We start from the raw sequence: 22,332 nt of genomic DNA, 5'->3' as shown, positions 1-22,332 counted from the left end.
TCAATAAAACGCAGCCGCACAAAGCTCTTTGCACCCTCAAGATGTGAATAGATCAAGTTAAAAAGAGTACATACTGTGTCTTCCACTCCCCGGTTTGGTCTGTAGGCAAACTGAAACGGATCTAGTAAATCCTGGACAGAGTTCAAAAGTTCGTCCTTCACAATCTTCTCTAAAGTCTTCATAGTAAGGGACGTAAGCGCCACTTATTTTTAGGCACCAGGACAATAATTGAGTCTTTCCAAATGCGAGGAACGGTGTGGAGATGTATGGACATTTTGAAAATAAAACAAAAAAATGTCTACCAGCTGTTCAGCACAGTTCTTTAATATACGGCCTCCAATGCCATCGGGGCCAGGACTTTTCCTTTCCTTTATACCTCTGAAGAGTGTCAGGACCTTGTTTCTGTCAACCTGGACTTTACCTTGCCCAGGGGCAACGTTATTAAAAACTGACAGCTCCTCACTAAAATCATGAATATTAAAACGATTATAAAAAGTGTTCACTTATTATTATTAAACATATTACTATGTTTTCTGTGTCATTTGAGAAATAATAGTCATTTTAAAGCATTTTAATAGTCTTTCAGCAGATATTCTGACTCAAATAATCCGTTTCTAGCAGCAAATACTTATAATAAAGTGAGATGATCTGCTGATCCTGAATGGCTTGTTGAATGAGTATTGATAGTTTATGGCTCATCACTATTATCAGAGCAGCTGAAAAGCCTCTTTATTTCATGTCAGTAGATCCTGTTTTCTCCTCATTCATTATGCTGATGTCTTCAGATCTGTAAATTGACACATTAAGCTCATTTTATTGCCAACAGATTTGAGCAATCGACACGATCAGCTATTGTGACATCTACAAGATATAGGTAAGTTTTATAATGCCTTTTATTTCATTAATCTGTGATGAACCATGTTTCATATGCAACACAGTAAACAAACAAGTTGAGTTAACTCAGTTGGTGCGGCATTTGTTTCTTGCAAATCTGTAAATATATTTTTATGTTTTAATCTTTTTTTATTCTTAATTTTTTTACAATGTGACCATAAATACTTAGTGTGTGGACCAGGGGCGATTGTAGGATTTTCATTTTAGCGGGGCTCAGCCCCCAATGAGGGTATGATTTAAAAAAAAAAGTTAGTTTATGGTCTAATGCTCATTATTAACTAGTTTCATTCATTCATCCAGTAACATGCATATGGCAGGGTTTTATAATCACTGAGGTCCCAAATGTATGGTATTTAGGGCGGTTCGGGGGTATGCTCCTCCGAGAAAATTTTGATTTCTCTGATCTACATATGTGCATTTTAAGATGTTTTGAAGGCCAAAAAAATTGGATAACAATAGCTTTAAAACCATGTGCGGGCAGCTGTTTTTTTTCTCACCTCATCAGCATCACACTCTTTTTCTCTTTGTTTTTCTCTTGCTCTGTCTTTACCCCTCCTAAAGCTGAGCTTTGACTGATATAGGCTTTTCATTTTTGTCTGTCAGTGAAGAAAGTAAACATAGGGTCAACTGATAGGTTGATTTACGAATCATTTTCTCAGACAAAGCTACCAGGAAAGCTAGGTAACTAAGTTTATTAAATTCATTCACAATATGTACACATTCATTATTGATCTAAGGCCTAGTCCACACGGACACGGGTATTTTTATAACCGGAGTTTTCCCTCCTGCGTTTTTAAAAAAAATCCCGTCCACACATGCTCGGTTTAAAAGAAATCTCCGCCTACATGAAAACGCAAAAAACACGCTATCACGCGCTGTCAAGAGCATGCCACACCAGCAGGCGGCAATCGTAAAGCCACGTTGGCCAATCAGAAGCCTGAATCAGAAGCAAAAACCCCGGTTTTACTGTCTACACGACAACACTGCAACCGGCGTTTCTGAAAATCCTCACCCTGACAGGGGTTTTCAAAAATGTTCGGTTTCAGTGACCTGATACTGCGTTTCCGTGTGGACGAACGGCCGAACCGCGTAAAAAAAGTCACGGTTATAAAAATACCCGTGTCCGTGTGGACAAGGCCTGAGCCTAATATATGGCCGTAGACAGGGCTTTATAATCAAAGAGGTCATACATTTTAAGTTGTTATGGGGTTAAACATTTTTACTTCTGTGATATGTGCATTTCAAGACGTTTGAAGGCCAAAAAAGGATAAGAAATAGATTTAAAACCTGCTCTCTCCTCATCTCCATCTCGTCTTTTTCTCTCAGTCTCCTGATCTTGCCCTGTCTCTTCCCCTCCTAAAGCTGAACTTTTTTAAATTACCGAAGGCTACAAATTGTATTATATTAATTCTCAACATGTACACATGCATTAGTAATCTTGTGCCAATGAAAACGGCTTTGTTAATGTTTCTTGTCTCCTCACAATGACATAATTACACGTTATATAGGGCTATTTTCAGCTCAAATGGCGAAATTAGACAATTTTATTAGTTTTCTAATTATTTTTGTCATTCGTTTAACATTTATGACCTAAAAAACTGTCATATATAAAATGTTTAGTTCAGCTACATATTCTTAACTCGCACTTGACCGTAAACTGAAGCGTCAGTCATGCTGCTAAATTTCGCGCTTGGATGAGAAACCGAACCGTCCTGTGTTGCTCCCAATGCTCTAGTAACATTACATTATGTAAACTGCAATGCATTTATGACAAAGAACTGCACCGATGCAGATGTAATATCATAGCAATCTATCAATAAATTCACTCACGACACACTCTCTGATGTTCGCTCTGCTCGGCGCCCCTGCAGATTGAAAAATGCGCTAAATCCAAGCAGACTCAGATAAGGGGAGGAGCCGAAACTTGACGCAGCTTGCCGCCGTTTCAAATGAGTTTTTAAAAGTGGACTGAAGCGATCAAAAATGTATTAATCAAATATTTTTTAGGGGGGCTGGGCTGAAGCCCCCCTAAAAAGGGCCTAGTGACGCCCCTGGTGTGGACTATTGTTTTTTAACTCAGTAAGTGATTTCTTCTTGATTTTGTTGGATCTGCTCCTCCTCCTTCAGTGAAGCCCCTCCTCCTTCAGTGAAGCCCTCCTCCTTCAGTGAAGCTCCTCCCACTGCAATTCACCAATAAATGCTGGAATATTCCCATCAGCTACAAGTGAAGACGAGCATCAAACCATCAGGAAGAGCTGAAATCTGCAAAGACAGAGTTTATTGAAGGACAGTGAGAACATGAGAGATCCAGAACACTGCAGAATGAAACACACTGAAGAACAAAGAGGTTGGTGTTTATTCCTGATTCTTCATTAGTGAGGCTGAAGAACATTAAGGTTATAAAGCAGTTTATCAGATTTAGATCTGTTCTAGTAGGACAAATAGTTGAATTATAATTAAAGCAGCAAATAATATGAACCGGGTACAATTATTTATTTTTTTAACAAGAATGTTTGTTATCTGTAAGTCAATATAAGTATTATCTGAGCATTTCTTTCTGCTTATTTTACATCTGGTTCACAATTACTGCAACCATGTTACCAAAATTATGGATATGTCTTAATACAGTTTTTACGCATTCCAAAATATTGTTATTATCTTGCTAAAACACCAACATTTAAAAACAATGATCAAATAAATAGACTTTGCTACACGTGGTTTAGTTTGTGTAAAAACAGGGAGTGTTAAAATTATAGCATTATTGCGTATTTTTAAAATGTTAATATTTTAGGTATTTGCATAGTTTATCAAATATTTAATAGTTCTCACTACAAAAATGTGATTTACTCAGAGCCCCTAAAGGGACATGGTGATGGAAAAACTATATTTCATTGTTTTTGCGATCTTTAGGGTTGCAAATGAACAAAGACGTTTGCTTTCCTGCTCCAACCCCCTCTTTCTTACCACAAGGGCCATTAGTGACCCGTAAAGAAGTGCTGATAGTGATAAAGGTCTGTCGGCCAAGATGTGTGTGTACATCTGAGGTTTGCTAAATGTCACACCTTCAGTACGATGTGGGAAAGCTGTAATCTGCTGATTGGTCAGGTTAAATGTCTCACATTTGGTTTCAATCACATGTTCAAAAGGATTAAAGAAGATTGTGAGGCTTTGTCTACAGCTGGTGTTAAGATGCGTTTTGGTCAGTTGATCACAAGTATACAAGGGCCCATTCCCGTTTACACCTGGTGTTTCAAATCCATCTCTTTTATCCACTTTTGTTCTGTTTCTTTGAGGGGACGGTCTTTGAGCTGGTAAATGTACATGTTTTTCAGTATAATGGGGGAAATAAGCTCATGCAATTTGCATGTGAGCATGACCAGAGACGGACAGAAAAATATACAAAGAGTTTTGTTTCTGCTCTTAAAGCTGCAAGTCCACGTCAAATACAGAGTTTTCCTTCTTCAAACCAAACTTGGGTCTTCAGCCAACAAAGTTTAAATGCCGTCTGGCTACAGCGCTTCCCATAATGTTTACGCATTTGTGTCTGTTTGAACACACTTGACCACATGAGCGTCTACACTACCAAAGCAATCCGGCTGAATGTGTTTTCGGCTACCTCTGGAAGTGGTCAAAAGTGGACAAGCTCAAACTGTTTTAGACCCTGTTTACACCAGTGTTTAGCACGTCCACTTGTGATCTAGTGATTTTCACTACATAATTGTTCTTTTATTGATTTACTGAGCACTTTTTAACTTTAATTTCAGGCCCGATGGATGAGAATGAAGAAGTGAATGAAGTGGAGAAACATCAGAGAAGATCTCAGAAATCTTTCACTTGCACTCAGTGTGGAAAGAGTTTCACACGCAAACGGAGTCTCAAGATTCACATGAGGATCCACACTGGAGAGAAACCGTTCTCATGTGATCAGTGTGGGAAGAGTTTTACACATAAAGGACACCTTCAGGAACACATGCTCATTCACACTGGAGAGAAACTGCATGAATGTGATCAATGTGGCAAAACATTTTTGAGGGCTTCAAACCTGAAGAGACACATGACAGTTCATTCACAGGAGAAACCACATTCATGTTCTTTGTGTGGAAAGAGTTTTTCACGTCTGCAGGATTTAAAAGGACATCAGAAAACACACACTGGTGTAAGAAATCATATGTGCTTTGAGTGTGAGAAGACTTTTATCACAGCTGAAGATTTGAAACGGCACCAGAGAATTCACACTGGAGAGAAACCTTACAAGTGTTCACACTGCGACAAGAGATTCAGTCAGTCAGGAACCCTGAAAACACACGAGAGGATCCACACTGGAGAGAAACCTTACAAGTGTTCACACTGCGACAAGAGATTTAATCGGTCAGAATATCTGAAAACACACAAGAGGATCCACACTGGAGAGAAACCTTACAAGTGTTCACACTGTGACAAGAGATTTAATCGGTCAGAACATCTGAAAAAACACGAGAGGATCCACACTGGAGAGAAACCGTATCACTGCACTGCATGTGGGAAGAACTTCACTCGTTCATCTAATCTACACAGTCACACAAAAACTCACATTAAGTAGCTTATCTTTAGTTTACTTTCAAGTGCGATGCCACCTCTCTTTCCTATTAGTTTGTCTTAACCAGAAAATAAAGAAAAAAATTACCCAAAGAGCAATATCGCATATATCATTTTGCTTAATGTAATATATATGTTTAAAAGTACAAGTGTTTTTTTAACATTTTTTTACTAACTGTTCTTGCTCAGGAAGCTGAAGAAGAGGCTAATTGAGATGCTTTATTATCTTGTTAGTCAATAAAGAGAGATATCTGTCTTATTTGTTTCCACTTTTTGTATTTTCTGCACCAAGTATTAAACTTTTATTGTCCATTTTTATTGTCTGCTCTTTCTTGCATTAAGAATAAATAATTTCTTAATTTTAAGGATATCTAAAGCCTGGAACACACCAAGCCGGCGGTCGGCCATCGGGCAGTTTTTGTGCGTCGACCAACTATGTTTCCTCAGTGTGTTCTGCACCGTCGGCTGAAATTGGTCTTCGTCTGCTTTTTTTTGGCCGATTCCACTTATTGAATCGGCGTCGGGCCGTCGGTGAAAGAGGGAACTCTGATTGGCTGTTCAGCTTAGTGAACGAGTCAGTGCATGAGAATAATAGCAAAACAGCGAGCAAAGTCAAAACGGTACAGATAGAAGACCGTTCTAATGTTACGTCATCTTACCTGAGTGTTCTGAAAGATTATGTGTATTTTCAGTTAACTTTAGTAAGATGCATTTACATGGTTACTGTGCATTAGATTTAATCAACTCTGTCTGTGTCTGCAAAGGTGTGTGCCAAATGGCCCATACAGATGAATGCCCCATTCAGATGTATGGCCCATAGAAACTGATTGGTGTGAATGAATAAAAAGAATCAGCTTTGCTCAGAGTGGATTAGCAAGTTAGACCGATCTCCTGTGGGAGGTCCTAACAGGTTTCTATTGTTTGTAGCCCATAGGCTATGTCTTCAAGTATAAAGTTCTGTCTCAAGACACAGAACTTTGGGTTAAGATTGTTGAAGGGTGACATGCTAACATCGCTGCTGACGGACTGCTATACGACAAACCTTCAATAAATTCTTCTCCCCACAAGAACTCTGGTCAAGCTTACTTATTTGATGTAGGCCTATAGGTAAGTATTATAATGGCTTTTATTTCAATAATCTGTGTTGAACCATGTTTCATATGCAACACAATAAACAAAAAAAAGTTGAGTTAAAGGTATAGCGGAGGATCTTTCCGAATTTTAGATAAGAACCGCCCTCTCCACTTTTTGAAAAAATGCACATGCGCAACACTCTACCTGCTCCCGAGAGGGAACGCCTATTAAACGTGTGCGAGGTTCTCCTCGTGCACGCTCTGTTTACAAGTTGCTGTCGGCATCGCTCATACAAGATTACTTTCCAAAAGAAGATTTGCACTTTTTCTCCAAATAGCATGCCAAACTTTACCTGTCGAGTAGAAACTTCGCGACTGAGGCATCAGTGGGAAGCCCAACCTGTGTTTCCAGCGCACGCCATCGTGTGAAACAATCTCCCAAAAACACTCTGATGTTGTTTCTCTCTTCTGAGGCCTTTCTCTTCTTCTCATACAGTTCGTACAAACTTTTTCTCTTGCGACCCTCAGACATTTTCAAAGGACCCGGTGAAACGGCGAGCTTCAATGAATGGCTTAGCTCTAGCTCACCACACATAAACACCTGAAAGTGAAAGCGAAAACTAAGGGACGAGCACGTACGACGGACTTACGTAAGCATATCACCAGAATGATTGACACTTAGGTGGACCAATAGTTCACACTACCCACCCGGAAAAAGAAAATCCTCTGCTATACCTTTAACTGTATTGGTGCGCCATTTGTTTCTTGCAAACCTGTAAATATATTTTTATGTTTTAATTTTTTATAATGTGACCATAAATACTTGTGGGTGGGTGGACTATTTTTTTTTACTCAGTAAGTGATTTCTTCTTGATTTTGTCAGATCTGCTCCTCCTCCTTCAGTGAAGCTCCTCCTCCTTCAGTGAAGCTCCTCCCACTGCAATTAACCAATAAGTGCTGGAATATTCCCATCAGCTACAAGTGAAGACGAGCATCAAACCATCAGGAAGAGCTGAAATCTGCAAAGACAGAGTTTATTGAAGGACAGTGAGAACATGAGAGATCCAGAACACTGCAGAATGAAACACACTGAAGAACAAAGAGGTTGGTGTTTATTCCTGATTCTTCATTAGTGAGGCTGAAGAACATTAAGGTTATAAAGCAGTTCATCAGATTTAGCTCTGTTATAGTAGGACAAATCTAGTTGTGAATTATAATGAAAGCAGCAAATAATATGAACCAAGTGCATTTTTTTTTTTTTACCACGATGTTTGTTATCTGTAAGTCAATATACAGTATTATCTGAGATTTTTTTCTGTTTATTTTCCATCTGGTTCACAATTACTGCAACCATGTTACCAAAATTATGGATAGCCTATGTCTTAATACAGTTTTTGCACATTCCTAAATATTTTTATTATCTTGCTAAAACTCCAACATTTAAAAACAATGATCAAATAAATAGACTTTGCTACACGTGGTTTAGTTTGTGTAAAAACAGGGAGTGTTAAAATTATAGCATTATTGCGTATTTTTAAAATGTTAATATTTTAGGTATTTGCATAGTTTATCAAATATTTAATAGTTCTCACTACAAAAATGTGATTTATTAAGAGCCCCTAAAGGGACATGGTGATGGAAAAACTATATTTCATTGTTTTTGCGTTCTTTAGGGTTGCAAATGAACAAAGACGTTTGCTTTCCTGCTCCAACCCCCTCTTTCTTACCACAAGGGCCATTAGTGATCCGTAAAGAAGTGCTGATAGTAATAAAGGTCTGTCGGCCAAGATGTGTGTGTACATCTGAGGTTTGCTAAATGTCACACCTTCAGTACGATGTGGGAAAGCTGTAATCTGCTGATTGGTCAGTTTAAATGTCTCACATTTGGTTTCAATCTCATGTTCAAAAGGATTAAAGAAGATTGAGGCTTTGTCTACAGCTGGTGTTAAGATGCGTTTTGGTCAGTTGATCACAAGTATACAAGGGCCCATTCCCGTTTACACCTGGTGTTTCAAATCCATCTCTTTTATCCACTTTTGTTCTGTTTCTTTGAGGGGACGGTCTTTGAGCTGGTAAATGTACAGGCTTTCAATATAATGGGGGAAATAAGATCATGCAATTTGAATGTGAGCATGACCAGAGACGGACAGAAATATATATGAAGAGTTTTGTTTCTGCTCTTAAAGCTGCAAGTCCACGTCAAACACAGAGTTTTCCTTCTTCAAACCAAACTTGGGTCTTCAGCCAACAAAGTTTAAATGCCGTCTGGCTACAGTGCTTCCCATAATGTTTACGCATTTGTGTCTGTTTGAACACACTCGACCACATGAGCGTCTACACTACCAAAGCAATCCGCTTGAATGTGTTTTTTTTGTTAGTGATCTAGTTTTTTTCGCTACATAATTGTTATTTTATTGATTGACTGAGCAATTTTTAACTTTAATTTCAGGCCCGATGGATGAGAATGAAGAAGTGAATGAAGTGGAGAAACATCACAGAAGATCTCAGAAATCTTTCACTTGCACTCAGTGTGGAAATAGTTTCACACGCAATCAGAGTCTGAAGGTTCACATGAGGATCCACACTGGAGAGAAACCGTTCTCATGTGATCAGTGTGGGAAGAGTTTTGCACGTCAAGGACACCTTAAGGAACACATGGTCATTCACACTAGAGAGAAAATGCATGAATGTGATCAATGTGGGAAAACGTTTTTGTGGGCTTCAGCCCTGAAGAGCCACATGACAGTTCATTCACAGGAGAAACCACATTCATGTTCTTTGTGTGGAAAGAGTTTTTCACGTCTGCAGGATTTACAAGTTCATCAGAAAATACACACTGGTGTAAAAAATCATGTGTGCTTTGAGTGTGAGAAGACTTTTATTAGAGCTGAAGATTTGAAACGGCACCAGAGAATTCACACTGGAGAGAAACCTTACAAGTGTTCACACTGCGACAAGAGATTCAATCAATCAGGATCCCTGAAAACACACGAGAGGATCCACACTGGAGAGAAACCGTATCACTGCACTGCATGTGGGAAGAGCTTCACTCGTTCATCTCATCTACACACTCATACAAGAACTCACATTAAGTAGCTTATCTTCAGTTCCAGCACTTTCAAGTGTGATGCCACCTCTCTTTCCTATTTGTTTGTCTAACCAGCCTCAACCACGGCTGTAGCCAGTTATGAAGTCACCGAGCTCCAGACTTCAGTATATTTCTGAGGTGTATATAACAAAGGTTGTGAAATAATTCTCTAATATAGTATTAACTCTTGTTACGTCTTCCCCTTAATCTAGGGGTAAATAGGGAACGACGAACAAAGAAAAGTGGAGAGACTTTGAGAATCTCCAGCTCTCCAGTCCCAGAGTCACAGAAGAAGGAATGAATGAACCAACAAGTTAATTCTCTCATGGCGTGTCTGCCTTTTATTTAACGTCAGCAGGCGTTATAAAAAGAAAGATATAAAGTAGAGAAACATATTACAAAATAAATTCAAACAAAAGTATTACCTCGGGAGGAGGGCCCAAGTCAAAAGAAAACAAAACAATACCTCTAACTACAAAGGGGATAACATTAACTTACCTATACAAAACAAAAAGCAAAACAAAACATATAACTTCCCTCACTCCCTAACTAATCCATAAACAGGAGAAAAGTAATGGGTATCCTCTCCCCCCTACGTTACCCATAAAAACTTGTCTAATCATAAATAACAAAAGCTACAAAGGCACATTCTCACACACATTGTGAACATACACCACAGAGCGCAACTCGCTCGTCTGGACTTGGAGAGCGGAACAATCTCAAACGCCGCGCTGTCTCTCTCCTTCCTCAGCGCTCTTTCTGCGGTTTTATTTTAGACTCCTCAGGACACGCACCAATCAGTGCGCGGGCAGCGCTCCCAGGTAACGAGCACAGGTGGTAGCCATCAATCCTACTAATCAGACACACAATTAGAGAGAGAGAGAGAGAGAGAGAGAGAGAGAGAGAGAGAAACACATATGCACTGGCAAATAACACTCTTGATATACAATACACAAATGAATACGTCCTTGGATGTAACACCCCCACCAATACATTTTTCCTATATTCCCCCAATTTTAGGAAAAACAAAAACAACCTTTCTTATGGTTCAGCACACACTACTCTGGACAGCGCATCCGCTACAACATTTTCAGTGCCCTTCAAATGTCTAATATCCAGGTTGTATTCCTGTACAATTAATGCCCATCGCATCAAACGCTGGTTGGCATTACACATACGGGAAAGAAACGTCAGAGGGTTATGGTCGGTGAATACAATAATGGGCACACTACTACCTCCCAAATAAACTTCAAAGTGCTGGAGCGCCAGCACTAAAGCAAGAGCTTCCTTCTCAATTGTGCTGTAGTTACTTTGGCACTTTGAAAACTTTTTGGAAAAATAGCATACAGGATGATCAATATTCATATGGTCCTCCTGTAACAATACTGCTCCTGCCCCAGATGAACTCGCATCCACATGCAGCTTAAATGGACGGTAGAAATCCGGAGCCTTAAGAACGGGTGCATGACACAAAAGATCTTTAGCAGACAAAAAAGCATGCTCGCACTCATTAGACCATACAAATGTTCTCTTATCACTGAGTAGATCAGTAAGTGGGGTCACAACACTGGAGAAATTTTGACAGAAACTTCTATAATACCCACACATTCCAAGGAAACGTCTTAGCTCACGTTTATTAGATGGAGATGGATAAGCTGTTATCGCAGAAACCTTCGCTTCTATCGGTCTCACACTCCCTTGACCCACCTTCTTTCCCAAGTATGTCACCTCTGCTTTCGCAAATTCACACTTTGCGAGATTTACAGTCAGAGAAGCGTCTGACAATCGAGTAAACAATAACTCAAGATTAGTCATATGTTCTGTCCAACTGTCTGAATAGAGCACCACATCATCTATGTATGCATCACACTTCGGTACATCAGATAAAACCTTCTGCATAAGTCTTTGAAACGTTGCAGGAGCATTTCGCATCCCGAAAGCAAGGACAGTATATTGAAGAAAGTTATCGGGTGTAGCAAAGGCGGAAATTTCTGAAGCCCGTGGCGTAAGAGGCACCTGCCAGTACCCTTTTAACAGATCTATCTTCGTCACATATTTGGCTGCTCCCACCCGATCGATACAGTCTTCAATACGAGGCAGTGGGAACGAGTCAGGTGTTGAAAGACTATTAACTTTCCTATAATCCGTACAAAAGCGATATGTGGAGTCTGATTTGGGTACTAGCAAGCATGGGGAGCTCCATGGACTCTGACTTGGCACGGCTAACCCATTTTTCAATAGATATTCTACCTCGCACTTCATAATTTCCCGTTTTTTTGGATTCACCCTATACGGATGTTGTTTCACCGGGGATGCACTTCCCACTTCGATGTCATGACATAAGACAGATGTTCTACTAGGCACATCTAAAAAAAGTGAGGGAAAAGACTGGATCAAATTACACACATCCTCATACTGTTTTTCAGATAAATGTACCAAATAACTGCATAAATCACCCAAAATGCTGGAATTCTTCAGATGAGGAGTAGAAGTTTGAGCAACACCATCGTCTTCTACAGCACAAGAGGCAGTTATAGTGACCACTGAAGAAAGCAATGGCACGTCTACAGACAGAGCATTTTTCGGTTCCCTCTCCACATATGCCTTAAGCATGTTCACATGGCAAACTCTAGTTTTTCGCCGACGATCAGGAGTTTGAATAACGTAATCAGTTTCACTGAGCTTTTGCTCTATGACATATGGTCCTGAAAACTTGGCTTGCAAAGCATCACCAGGCACTGGTAAAAGCACAAGAACAGAGTCACCGACCTGCAGATTCCTCCGAACACTCTTTTTGTCAAACTGCTGCTTCATTTTCAACTGAACAACAGATAGATGGGCCTTAGCTACATCACAAGCTTTATGAAGTCTCTCTCTGAAAGAACTCACATAATCCAAGAGAGATACAGAAGAAGGATTTTTCATCAACAAATGTTCATACAGCAGTTTTAGCGGACCCCTCACGGTGTGCCCGAACACCAGTTCGGCGGGACTAAACCCCAAGGACTCCTGAACCGCTTCTCTGGCAGCGAATAACAGAAAAGGCAACCCCTCCACCCAGTCCTTTCCCGTCTGCAAACAATATGCACGGATCATTGTTTTAAGGGTTTGATGGAACCTTTCTAAGGCTCCTTGGGACTCAGGGTGATAAGGACAAGATACTCGGTGCTCAATTCCTAATTCCTTCAAAACTTGTGAGAAAGTTTTAGAAGTAAAATTAGTTCCTTGATCGCTCTGTATTACTCGTGGTAGACCAAACGTGGTAAAAAACTTAACCAAGTCTTTTACTACCGTCTGTGCTTTCAACGAACGCAAGGGAATGGCCTCAGGGAATCTAGTAGCTGCACACATGATTGTTAGCACATACTGATGTCCTGATTTGGACTTGGGCAGCGGACCCACACAATCAACAATAAGCCGTTCAAATGGTTCTTCTATTACCGGTATGGGATACAGAGGGGCCACGGGCACCTTCTGATTAGGCTTTCCAATACGCTGACACACATCACAAGAGCGACAAAAGTTAACAACGGATGATCGAAGACCAGGCCAAAAGTAGTATTTAGAAATGCGGCGAACAGTTTTTGTCACTCCTAAATGACCTGCCATGGGATTTTCATGTGCCAATCTTAAAACTGGAGCGCGATAGCTAACAGGCAAGACAATTTGAAACGTCTCCTGCAAACCTTTTTCATCATAAAGCAGTTTCCATTTACGCATTAACACATCATTCTCCCAAAAATAACCTACTTTAGCGTCCGTTCTGTCTTTCACGTTGACCGCTGCCTTAACACACTCTGCTAAGGAAACATCAGATTTTTGCTCAACTGCTAACTTCTCCTTTCCAACATTAAAAGGAACTTCAGGAATCAGTGAAGTGTCTGTCACTTTACTTACTTCACCTGACTCTGTCTCTTCAGTCTTGGATTCTGTGTTCAAAAACAAATCAGAGATTAACGACATCTTGAAACTTTTGAACTTGAGCCCGTGTCACTGCACATGCAGGAAAAGCAGAAGGGAACTGAACACCTAGGTCAGACTGCTCTTTAACCATGGGTTTATGCATCACTACTGGACTAGGAAAAACTTCGCCCCCTGCAAGGTCATTTCCCAGAATAATATGTACTCCAGCAACAGGCAACTGCCTACGAACACCTAACCTAACAATGCCAGAGACAAAATCTGATTTTAAGTCCACTTCATGTAGAGGCACCTGTACACAGCCCATTTCTATACCTCGTACTAACACATCAGCACCGGTATACGATTTTTCAGAGAAAGGCAAAACACTTTCTAATATAAATGACTGACAAGAACCCGTATCTCGCAAGATTGACACCGGCATAAACTGAAGATCAGAGATTGAAACCTGCCCATTCAGAATAAATGGTTCATAACCAGACACTTCAGCCTCTCTCACCCCTGGAAACGTCTGCGTGAGCGCAACACTTTTTGTTTTCACATTCTTTTTATTCCATTCCCTACACTCCGAAATTAAATGTCCAGGATCCAGGCAGTAAAAACAAGCCCGCCTGTCTCCCTGACGCGCCGAATTTCGACCGGTCATTTTTGGACGAGCATCGTTTTTCCGCGAACGAGAAAAACTTTGAGAAGGGAACTCTTCCCTTACAAACTTATCGGCGGATGAAGAAAAATTCGGAGTTGGTAACTCTTGCAAGAAAAACTTACGATGCGTGAGCACAAATTCATCAGCGGATACAGCGGCCTCGGCAAGCGTGGTTATCTTCTGCTCATTTAAGTGCTGCACAACTTTTTCTGGAATACTCTTCTTAAAATCCTCTAACAAAACCAATTCGCAAAGTTGTTCAAAAGTGTCAGTTTTACTAGACAGGCACCATTTTTCAAACAACGCTCTCTTCTCTCTTCCAAACTCAACATACGTTTGCCTGGATGTCTTCGCATGAGATCGAAACCTCTGGCGATACGCCTCGGGAACTAACTCGTATACACGAAGCACTGTCATCTTTACCACATCATAATCAAGCGAATCCTCCAAACTTAACGCTGAAATAACTTCCTGTGCCTTACCCACGAGACTACATTGAAGTAACAACGCCCACATATCTTTCGGCCAATTGAGCTTACCAGCTATTCGCTCAAAGGCTACAAAATAAGCATCCACTTCAGCTTCTCTAAAAGGAGGCACGAGTTTAACATATTTGCTGATGTCAAACGCAGAAACAGTAGAAGCATGATCAGGGCTACCTGGCGAAACTGGGGAAGCTATAGAGGGTGGTCGAGAACGAGGTACGGGCACCGGCTTTTTTAACGCTTCAAGATCTAATTTACGCAATTGAACTTCACGCTCCTTCTCCGCCTCTATAACCCGCAGCCTAATAATTTGAGACTCACATTCTTGTTTTTTTATTTCTAAGTCTAATTCTCTAAGTCTAATCTCCAACCTGGGATCATACCGCACCTGCTCAGAATCTGAAAAAAATATAGGTGCCACATCCTGATATTTCTCCTTATCTGAACCCTCTGCCAAAATACCATCCTCAACTAGCTTGTCATACAACTCTTTTTTTATAACCTGTTTAGTAGCCTCTCTCATCACCCGAATACTAAAAAAATCTGCGATCGACAATAGATCTTTTTTTCTACAACGTTCAAAAACTTCTGTGGTAGGAGAAAGAGTGAAAGCTGTCAAATCAAACTCCATTTCCCCTACCACAAGAAGTCTCTTTCCCCTCCCCTATTACGAAGACATCACAGACAACACAAAGAGAGAAGAGAATAAATTATCTTACCGCTATGTTTTCTTCACTTGAAAAGCTTTCAACTATATGTCGCACAAACGGACGAGCCCCCAATTGTTACGTCTTCCCCTTAATCTAGGGGTAAATAGGGAACGACGAACAAAGAAAAGTGGAGAGACTTTGAGAATCTCCAGCTCTCCAGTCCCAGAGTCACAGAAGAAGGAATGAATGAACCAACAAGTTAATTCTCTCATGGCGTGTCTGCCTTTTATTTAACGTCAGCAGGCGTTATAAAAAGAAAGATATAAAGTAGAGAAACATATTACAAAATAAATTCAAACAAAAGTATTACCTCGGGAGGAGGGCCCAAGTCAAAAGAAAACAAAACAATACCTCTAACTACAAAGGGGATAACATTAACTTACCTATACAAAACAAAAAGCAAAACAAAACATATAACTTCCCTCACTCCCTAACTAATCCATAAACAGGAGAAAAGTAATGGGTATCCTCTCCCCCCTACGTTACCCATAAAAACTTGTCTAATCATAAATAACAAAAGCTACAAAGGCACATTCTCACACACATTGTGAACATACACCACAGAGCGCAACTCGCTCGTCTGGACTTGGAGAGCGGAACAATCTCAAACGCCGCGCTGTCTCTCTCCTTCCTCAGCGCTCTTTCTGCGGTTTTATATTAGACTCCTCAGGACACGCACCAATCAGTGCGCGGGCAGCGCTCACAGGTAACGAGCACAGGTGGTAGCCATCAATCCTACTAATCAGACACACAATTAGAGAGAGAGAGAGAGAGAGAGAGAGAGAAACACATATGCACTGGCAAATAACACTCTTGATATACAATACACAAATGAATACGTCCTTGGACGTAACACTCTACTTTAGTGCTGCAAGGATATTGCACAGCTCCAAGATCTTCTCGTCTGAGCTCTGCGGTCTGTCGCCGCTCATCAACATCAGAATATTGAGATGACCAATCAAATTAAAGTAGACAGGCTTTATGTTCACAGAAGCTGCTGAGCGCATGTTCTAGCCTTCAGTTAACGGTCATGAAGTGCGAGATCAAATATAGCTAAACTAAACATTTCATATTTGACAGCTATTTTAGGATAGAAATGTTAAACAACCGACAAAATTAATCAGGAAAACTGATGTATATGAATATCAGTTGAGCCTATGTTTATGACCCCGAACCCCCTGAACTACCTCATATCTGGGACACCGGTGATTCTAGAACTCTACAGCCCTGGCCACAACCATCGACAGTATAAAAGAAACATTGTCAACATTTGTCACATTAAATAGTTTATATTTAACTGTGAGATTCACATCAACTCAAAGATAAAGTTTCTTCCCAAAGAGCAATATCGCATATATCATTTTGCTTAAAGGTGCTGTATGTAGGATCCAGCGGCCTCTAGCGGTGATGTTTCAGATTGCAACAACAGCGCTCGTGCTCGTGCGGGTGCTCAAACTCAAGAGCGCGCACTCACTACCGGCCACACTGAGACTTTCAACACAACGGAGAAAGCATCACACAACATGCTGGAAACTCATGTAAACTCCCACTGCAATATTACCATAATAGGCTACTTTTATCAGCTTGACGTATAACTAATGCTCCATGCTCGTACCATGATAACGTTACATTGACTGTATTTTGCCGACATGTGGTGTTATCTAGCATTAGGCATTTCACTAACTATTCGTGTATCTTTCACAATTAGCAATGTCAACATAGGTCAATGAATGATAACGAAAACGGTTAGTCAACTAGACTGAACAATTTCAGTGTAACAATAAGACAGTAGGAAGTAATATTACTGTAGGCCTACTGAACGTGTCTGGAAATGTGTATTATAAACAATATGATCGTAGTGGGATGAGTGACGTTAGACAGTAGATCTAGTACATAAAATAAAAGTTACATCCTAAAGCACCTACTTTTTGTTATCATGGAACAGTCTTTTGTATTCATTTCATGTCTCATGTATGTTGTATTTTACCTTGCTATTTCATTACAGTTTACTATTATTTATTTCAGCATATCTGAAAACGTGTAATTTATCAGAAAAAAAGCCAACTCAGGGTCTGTTTTTATAGGCTACCTAAAACAAAGCGGAGGACTCTCCATAATTCAAACGCTCTGCCAATGTTGATCCGTGTTTTCGTCCGGAGTCGATTCGATTGACGTTTGGCCTGACGAGCTTCAGCAGATAATTTTTTTATTTTTATTTTTTGGAGTTTGTGTTGGAGTCTGTGTTGTGCTGGATGCAGGTCGCTTTTTGGTGTTATCAGACTCCATGTCGTTAGCTGCAGTGCCGTCGCATAGACTGTATATAAAAAGGAGAGAGGCTCGGGAGCGCGCATGCACGTCACATCCGATGGATTTCGCAGAAAATCCGACCCGAAGACTTCACATAAAAATAGGAATTCTGGCCTTCAGAGGTAATAGCAAAACACGAAAAGTGGATCATTGTAATGTGTGATTACAACCCCTTCACAGACAGGCAATAAAAAAATGATTCATTTTATAAAAAAAGTTACATACAGCACCTTTAATGGAACTTTAAACTTTTATTTTACCTCTAATTAATATGTAGCCAAAGACATACATAAAATATATTGTTTATTGTTTTTACTTTAGTTTTGTGTTTAACTTTAATATGAAAAACGGTTTTCACACATTAATGTAAAATAAATGCTCTTATGAAACTTACCTATATCTTGTAGATGTCACAATAGCTGATCGTGTCGTTTGCTCAAATCTGTTGACAATAAAATGAGCTTAATGTGTCAATTTACAGATCTGAAGACATCAGCATAATGAATGAGGAGAAAACAGGATCTATTGATGTGAAATAAAGAGGCTTTTCAGCTGCTCTGATAATAGTGATGAGCCATAGACTATCAATACTCATTCCACAAGCCATTCAGGATCAGCACATCATCTCACTTTATTATAATTATTTGCTGCTAGAAACAGATTGTTTGTGTCAGAATATCTGCAAAAAAAAGCCTATATAAGTGCTCTAATATTAGATTATTTCTCAAATGATAGAGAAAAAAGCAGCAATACAAAAGACAGACACTATAATGACACCCACCTTTATCAACCATTGTAATTTGTCTATAAAAATGTAAAAGTTATATCCTAATAACTTCGTTCATAACACTTACTTCGCTAGCATCCTACCGTTTTGTATGTGAAGAGAAATACATTTAAATCTAAACATACATATAAATACATACATAATAAAAACTTCTTCTTTGAGTGTTTTAGTCAGCAGACACAAATAGCGACGAACCCGATGAAAACCATCAGGAAATGTCTCCGTAAAATGATATTTAAACTGTATAAAGAGTATTTTAGAATTACGTGAAATAGCGGGAACAGTTTACCTCAGAAGTCTCGACACTGACGGAGCGCGCGCGTGATGACGTCATCGCCGTAAGGCGAAATCAACAGCATATTATGTATAATAATTCGATATAAAAATAAAAATAGATCTCTTTTCTATATTATAGAAGATTTTAATATATATCTTCATATTAGTTACGTTTAAACTAAAATGTAGTAGATTATCTTATAGTGAATTCTTGTATGTGGGTTCCCAGTCACACTGAAAGAGTATGCTGAGCAATATATGTTAAAGACAGCATGTTTCTAGGAGACATTGATATTCTGAAACACAGTTGTACTAATAAACTTACAATTTTAAGAATATAAGCTGGAATCATAAAAGCTAAATTGTGGCCCAGAGTATTTAGAAATATAAACTGGAATAAAGCTTGGTGTATTTGTGAAGCATACTGTTAAAATAATAAAATAAAAGTGGTTACATTACATAAAAATTGTACAAAGTATATATCCAGCTAAAAGTGTGTTAGAGAGGTTTAATTTAGAAATTGATTATTTATGTATTTTTTGTTCATTAGAAAATTGAACAAATTATTTATTTGTTATCTATTTTGTAATTGTATATACACAAAGATTGTTTGGGTGGATGTGGAAAATTTCATTAGAAGGAAAACAAATGTCATAATTAAATTAAATAATTTGAATATATGTATGTATTATTCCAATGAAAGTAATAATAATATCAATAATTTTACTTTTATTAACTTTTTATTATGTTGGTCAATTTTCATTTAGAAACTTTAAAATAATGGTCCAGATCACTAGTAGTTCCTGCATAGTGACTATAGGCAACACTTCAGTAATTAGTGATGCATTTTATGACCAAGTTGAGAGTAAAAAAAGACAATTGCTAACGTCTCAGACACTTTAAAGCTGTGATTAGTAATTAATTAGTAATTCTTTATAATTTGTCATAATTACCTATTAGTTCATAATGATACCAATCTCATTCAGTAATTACCTACCTAATAAGGAATTATCTTAGTCCTAAATTCGATATTACTGACTGATTAGTTAAGCTTGTTTCCATATTATTTAGTAGTAGCTGAAGTGTTAATGTAGCGCTACTCATTAGTCCTACATTACTTCCTGCATAATTACTTATTAATGACGGACAATTATTATAAAGTATTACCGAAAGGGTGATACAAGACCCCACTGCGAAACTTGCCACATAAGTAAATAATCCAGAATATTATTTGAACATGATGTTTTTACCTCAAGATGACTCGCAGTAGCCGCTGTTATCGGTTGTTGTCCTGCAATAACAGAGCACTAGATGGCACGATTGAAGAATCAGCGCCAGTGTGTTAGAAAATACAACAAGGCATTTCTCGCCCTCAGATTCACCAGTACAATGATGGGTAATGAAGAGAGACCACCGTGTGTTGTGTGCCTCAAAATATGAACTTCTAACCATTATGAAGTCGAACAAGTGAAGACGCCACTTAGAGACTCTTATCACATACAGAAGGAGAAACTTGTTGATGTTGAGAAGTTGTAGTACTTTATTAATTACAATATTTTTTATAAATCCTTTAGAAATTTGCAATCAAGTTCCTGTCTGGAAGTGTCTTTTTGTGGGTGTATCTTTATTCATCAAAGAATACTGAAAAAACATGAAGCAGCACAACTGTTTGCAACATTGATAATAATCAGAAATGTTTCTTGATCATCAAATCATCATATTAGAGTGATTTCTGGAGGATCATGTGACATTGAAGAATGAGTAATGATGCTGAAAATTCAGCTTTGATCACAGGAATAAATTAAATGTAGCCTAACATATTCAGATAAAAACAAATATTTGAAGTTGGAATATTTCATAATATTACCCGATCTGTATATTGAATATATAAATGCACCCTTGATAAGCATAAGAGACATTCAAAAACCAAAAATCTTACATCACAAACACAAGGGGGGAAGAGGTCTTAAAAAAATATTTTTCTCTACAAAATGGGGTCTGGCAGAAAAAGTTTGGGAACCACTGCCATAGACTATCAATACTCATGAAACAACACTGTAAAAAATGCTGGGTTAAAAATAACTCAACTTGGGTTGTTTTATAACTCAGCCGCTGGTTAACTATTGCACCAGCCCAGCAGTAGTTATTTTGACCCAGCAAGATGGGTCGGTCATATTTAACCCAACAGATGAGTTAAATATTCTACCCAAATGCTGGGTCAAACTAATTACAATTATGGGTTGATTTAACTACATACTTTGGTTAAATAGTGTACCCAAATGTTGGGTCAATTTAATTACAATTATGGGTTGATTTAACTACATATTAGTTATATAGTGTACCCAAATGCTGGGTCAAATTAATTACAATTCTGGGTTGATTCAACTACATACTTGTTATAAAGTGTACCCAAATTCTGGGTAAAATTAACCCAAATGCCAGATTAATTCTAACACATTACAGTACAATTTATGAAAATAAATTGCAATAGACTACCCATAGCTATAAAACTGTTAAACTACAAACTTAGAACAGAATACATGCTAGATGTATGCATATATTATGCAATAAACACTTAAACAATACAAAAACAAAACAACAATGTAATCTCTGAATTTTTTTTATTAACATTAATTAATTGCAACAATATAGTGGAACTGGTGCAGTTCATATAAAAAATATAGTGGAACTGGTGCAGTGGAGATTTGCATGCCTTGGCCTCATGAAGGTACTCCACCATGTTTATTCCAGGCTAAAAAGGAAAGAATACAAGAGAGCGAGAGTTAGAGAGTGCAAGTGAGTAAGGACCAAATGTCTACTATAGTATAATTAAAATATAGACATTGTGAGGACCATTTTCCTGGTCCTCACTAGAGAAATTGTTTTATGATAAAGTCTAGTTAACTTTACAATTTGGAAAAGATTTGGTGCATTTATAATTCAAAAAGTTGAACTGTAATAGTCTACATCTCACTGCACATTACAAAATATTTTTTGATTAAGTCTAAAGGCCCGTTCACACCAAGGACGATAACTATAAAGATAACGATAAAGATATAATTCTAAAAATCGTTCTCCATATTAAAGAATAACAGAGTTCACACCACAACTATAACGATAAAGATATGAGGAACGATATCGTTGGGATCACTTTCAGAACGATTTTTTTCCAGCTGTCGAACGATAAAACACTGACAGCCAATCAGAATACACTCTAATTTAAAGGTCTCGCGCATTTAAAATGGATCTGGATCATCCGGGCGCGCGCGTGCTTAGAATAAAAAGACCGTTATCGGTCGTTGGTGTGGACGCATATATAGTTATCTTTATCGTTATCTTTATAGTTATCGTGCTTGGTGTGAACGGGCCTTTAGAGCATATAGCTCACATTACAGAAAACAATTTAAAAAAACCGATTCAGGCCTCAATTGACCTAAAAAGCCATAAATTGATTGATGATATATCATTACAATAAACATGCTCAGAAAACGAATGTGGCCCACCTATCTGACTATCCTATCTGGCCGATGGGCAGCGGGGTTAGGTGGTCAGATAGATGGGCCGCAAATG

At 38.7% G+C, this 22,332-nt stretch overlaps 1 long non-coding RNA gene across 1 annotated transcript; it reads left to right on the top strand.

Annotated features, from left to right (window-relative positions):
- Positions 1-343: 343 nt before the first annotated feature.
- Positions 344-5,785, top strand: LOC308701496. Its single transcript, XR_014031452.1, has 3 exons — positions 344-874; positions 3,022-3,241; positions 4,659-5,785. It is a non-coding gene; the product is annotated as an uncharacterized lncRNA (long non-coding RNA).
- Positions 5,786-22,332: the final 16,547 nt, after the last annotated feature.

Source organism: Scardinius erythrophthalmus, assembly GCF_964197995.2.
Source record: "Scardinius erythrophthalmus genome assembly, chromosome: 14".
Classification (NCBI taxonomy): domain Eukaryota; kingdom Metazoa; phylum Chordata; class Actinopteri; order Cypriniformes; family Leuciscidae; genus Scardinius; species Scardinius erythrophthalmus.
Note: the sequence above shows the minus strand (reverse complement) of the source record. Positions and strands in the feature narration are given on the sequence as shown.